The 4,042-nt window shown below is 63.5% G+C and overlaps 1 protein-coding gene across 1 annotated transcript in view; it reads left to right on the top strand.

The window, feature by feature from the left end:
* Positions 1-13: 13 nt before the first annotated feature.
* Positions 14-4,042, top strand: part of KDM6B (lysine demethylase 6B) — a 19,521-nt gene continuing 15,492 nt past the window's right edge. The window contains exon 1 of the mRNA XM_034647272.1: positions 14-165. The gene's annotated coding sequence lies outside the window, so the exon portion shown is untranslated. The remainder of the gene's footprint in view (positions 166-4,042) is intronic.

A 4,042-nucleotide genomic window follows, 5' to 3' on the forward strand; every position in this document is an offset into this window, starting at 1 on the left:
AAGGGGGCGGGGCCGGGGCGCAGGGGGGGCGGTGTTTGTGTTGGAAAATCCAACTGCGCCACGGGGCGGAGCGGCCCCCCCGGCCCTGGCCTGGGAGAGGGGGGGCCCGCTCGACCCCCTGGGAGACCTCGGGGAGCCTGAGCACCTGGGACACCCCAGAACCAGGTAACGGGGAGCTGCGAGGACGTCTGAAAGAGAGAAACCCATCTCCGCGCAGGGGGGTGGGACGCCTGAGTCTCAGGACCGGTAGAGCTGGGGATGGACGTTTGGGTCTCGGCAAAGGCACTGGAAAGAAGACTGGGGAGCAGGATGCCAGGGTTCCCTAGAAGAGTGCGGGGCGGGGTGGGGGAAGAGCGAGAAGGCAGAAGACTAGGGGGTTCGGATGTGAAGAGAGGCCTGAAAGGGCTGCCAGTCCCCCTTAGGCTGGGATTCCCCTCCTCGACCCTGGGGCGGGGCGGGGCGGCCCCTGACAGAAGTGCAGGACTGAAGGTCAGAGTCTGCAGCTGGGCCAGTGCGACGGCCCCTTGAGGTCGGGCGTGGCCGGGCAGGCAAGGGTCTCCGGGTCAGGGGCCCCTTCGGGTGCCCCTCCAGTTCTCCGCACGGTTAGGTGTGTCGCCTCCGCCTTGCCCCTCACGCCGGGAACGCCTCCGCAGCAGCGCTGCTGTCCCCGCGGCAGCCTTGGCGTGCATCCTCTCCGCCGCACCCCGCTAGCCCCTCCATCCCGGGTCCGATCCCACTCGGCCGTTCGTCGCCCTCGCCCTCGCCCGGTCCGGGCCCGGCTCGGTGCGGACCTTCCCCGCGCAGCCACGAGATGGCGAGGGCGAGACGCGCAGCTCGAGCCGCGGAGCCGGGTGGGCGCTGTGGACGTGGGGGCGGCCGAAGCCCCCCGCCCGGCCCGAGAGAAAGGTGGGCCGAGGTGCGCGTTTGACTTCCCGTCATCTTGGCCCCTCACAGGAAATTGTGGGCGGGAGGGCGAAGGGCAGAGGATGGGGAGGGGGCTGGGACTCAGTCTCCGCCTCCCCCGGCCGAGTAAATAGTGGGGAGGGGGCACGCGGCTTGGTTACTAAGCAACGCAGATTCGCTTCCTGTCTGCAGCGGCTGGTGGCGGTGACCTGGGGACCGGAGGGGGGTGTGGCGAGTGGGGGGCGGGGCGACCGCGGGGAAGGTCGAGGGCAGGACCCCTGCTCCCCGGGATCGGGAGATCTCGGGAAAGACGGAGGGGAGGCGGCCAGCCGCGCTGCCGCAGGGGAGGGCGCGGCGGTGGTCCGGAGGGAGGCGGGACCCAGGCGCGGCCCCGAGCACAGCTCCGCTGCCCTCCCGGGAGTTGCTTGCCCTGTTGCCGGAGTAACTGCAGAGCCAGACTCCGTAGCCGGATTCCCGAACTCTCGCGTCCGGCCAATCCGCTCCGGCGGACGTCCCCGACATCAGGGCCCGGGCAGCCAATGTGGAGGAGGCTTCATAGAGCGACAGGAAAAGGGAGAGGGGAGGGGGAGAGGCGGAGGAAGGGAGGGGGGAAGCTGCTCGGGACCCGCACGTGCACTCCCACACGCTCGCGCCCACCCCCCTCCCTCCTCCGCACGCGCCCGGGTGCCCCCCTGCGCCTGCGCGGCGAGTCGGCGCTCGCCGCACACGGTCTCTCTCCCCCCCTTTGAGTCTGTGTTTGCAAACTAGTCCTGGGCTGCGCTCCTCAGCTTCTCGGGACCCAGGCGTCTGGACGCACCCGTCCTCTGTCGCTGGGTCTCGAACCATTACTGCCCAGCCTTGCGTGGGAGGGGCCGGCTACCTGTTTCTCACCGACCCCCAGCTGGCGCCCCACTCTCCCAGGTGGGCTGGGCGGAGCTGTGGTTTCCGGCCCCTTCTGCTCCGCCGCCGCCTTCCCGGGCTCTGGCTTAGGTTGCCTCCCCAAGGGGGAACGGAACGGTATCAGCGCCCCTTCCCGAAGCTTCACTCGCTCGGGCTCAGCTGCTGTAGGCGGCGGGGGAGGGCGCTGCGGGGAAGCCCCGGACGGCCCAGGTGACTCTTGCCGGGCCCTGACGCCCCTTCTTCGCGTGAATTCCTCCTCTTTGATGCACACCAAAATCCTTCCCGTCCCTAACGTGTCTTCCCCACTCGCCCTCGTGCTCTTTGCACTTCTCTGTGCTCCCTTCGGGGTGTCTGTCCCGGTCTCCACTCGTCCTTCTCGGCTTCTCCCGGTTATATAACTCTTCCTCTCGCCGTGTCCTGGTTTCAACTCCACAGACTCCGCCCTGGAACAGCGCGGGGAGGGGCAGGAGAGTTGGGGACCCAGACAGGTTCCGGCTGGCGGCCGGCTGGGCCACGGGGGATCCCGCAGATGGGAGACGGAGCCCCCGCGGGACCCCGTGCCTCCGCCCCCCACCCGAGATCTCGCCCGGGAGAGAGAAGGCACAGTATCTGCGAGAGGCGTGTCGGGACTCCGTCAGAAATGTGGGTTGGGAGGTCAGGGCTGGAGGCGGGGAGGAGGAGCCTTAGGAAGCCCCAGTCCCGGGGACTGGAGCCGTATTGGGGGTAGAAGAGATAAAGGCAAGCCGCCTGGGTTCCTTCCCTCCCCTCCTTTTTGGGCTCCCAGAATTCCTAAGGCTATTTCCCAGGAAGCTTAGCCAAAGGCCCCTTTCCGCCCCTAGGGGTCAAAGGTCTGTGTTAGAGGTGGCCTAGGATGATGTCACCAGTGCACGTGCCCTGGGACGGTCGCCAGGCCGGAGGCCTCCTCCCCTTTTCATCCCGCACCCCCCCACCTCTGCCCCGAGTCCAGTTCCAACCCCGTGCCATCTTTTCCCCCTCTCCCTTCCCTTGGCCCTAGCAGCCTGCAGGTGGGAAACCCTGGACTGGAGTTCTTTGAGGGGGAGGGGCACGGGTGTGGTGGGGCCCAAAGACTTTGCCCCTTGGCTGGGCTACGGGAACCCGGGGGCACTTTGCCCCAGATTGGTACCGAGAGCTTTCCTTCCTAGCCCCTCCTCCCCTTGAAAGAGCCTCCCAGCAGTCTTTCTGCTTTCCCACCTGCTGCATTGCCAAGTGTCCTGTTGCCCCTCTCCCCATTTTGAGTTGAAGTGGGAGTGGTTGGCAGATAGCTGCTCCCTGGAGAGCCGTGTGTGGTGTGGGAAGGGCCACTGGACAGCAGCTCACCTCTCATCTCAATCTGTGACACCCCAACAGCGAGGAAAAGGGTCAGGAAACAGCATTAGACTGAAAAGTCAGGGTCTTTATTCCGTGTAGGTGGGTGGGTCACTTTCCTGAGGGAGAAGGGCCCAGCTGATAGCTGCGGGTGCCTTTTCCTATTGAGTTAAGTCTTGGGATTTGCTTATGATATTGGAAAAAATTCGTTTTTCTTGTACTGCACCTTAGAGCTCGGGCTGTCAGATCAGACACGGATTCCGTTCCCAGCTCTGCCACTTAGTGGTTGTAGGGACTTGGAAAGGTCAGCACCTCCCACAGCCTCACATTCTGCATCTGTAAAATTTAAATATCAATACCTTCTAGGCCAAGGGGGGGTGAGATAATTTATGCAGTGCACTTAGCACCGTGCGGGGCACAGAGTAAATACTGAGCGAAGGCTCCTTACGAAATGCTCATTCTCGCTAAATGGTGATAGTTGCTATTTTTACGGTGGTAGTTGTTCGGCCGGCTTCGGCCTGGCCAGGACCTGAGGAGTTGGTTAGGGGGGAGTGGAGAGTTGGTGTTAATTTGGTGGGTGCGAGGGAGGGGGCTAGGGATTAGCTTCCACTGCCTTGTGCACTTTATTTGATGAGGGCTTTAGTCAGATTTGTATTGCTTTCTTTAGGATTATTTTCCCCCCTCTTGGAGAAGAAACAGCTCAGACTATTTCTCTGGCCGTGAAAATAAAATAATTGTATTGTGGTTCTTGATTTTTAAGCAAGACCCCAATCCCCTCCCATGTTGTTCTCTGGAGCCTTTCAATTTAGCAAAGGGACTCCACAGTTTTCTTTGCGGGGACCGGGCTTGGCTGAGGGGTGTGTAAAAGGTTGGGTGGGTGGGTGGAGAGAGACTAGTGCTGGGGGCTGGGGGG

Source organism: Ailuropoda melanoleuca, chromosome 17, assembly GCF_002007445.2.
Source record: "Ailuropoda melanoleuca isolate Jingjing chromosome 17, ASM200744v2, whole genome shotgun sequence".
Taxonomy (NCBI): Eukaryota; Metazoa; Chordata; class Mammalia; order Carnivora; family Ursidae; genus Ailuropoda; species Ailuropoda melanoleuca.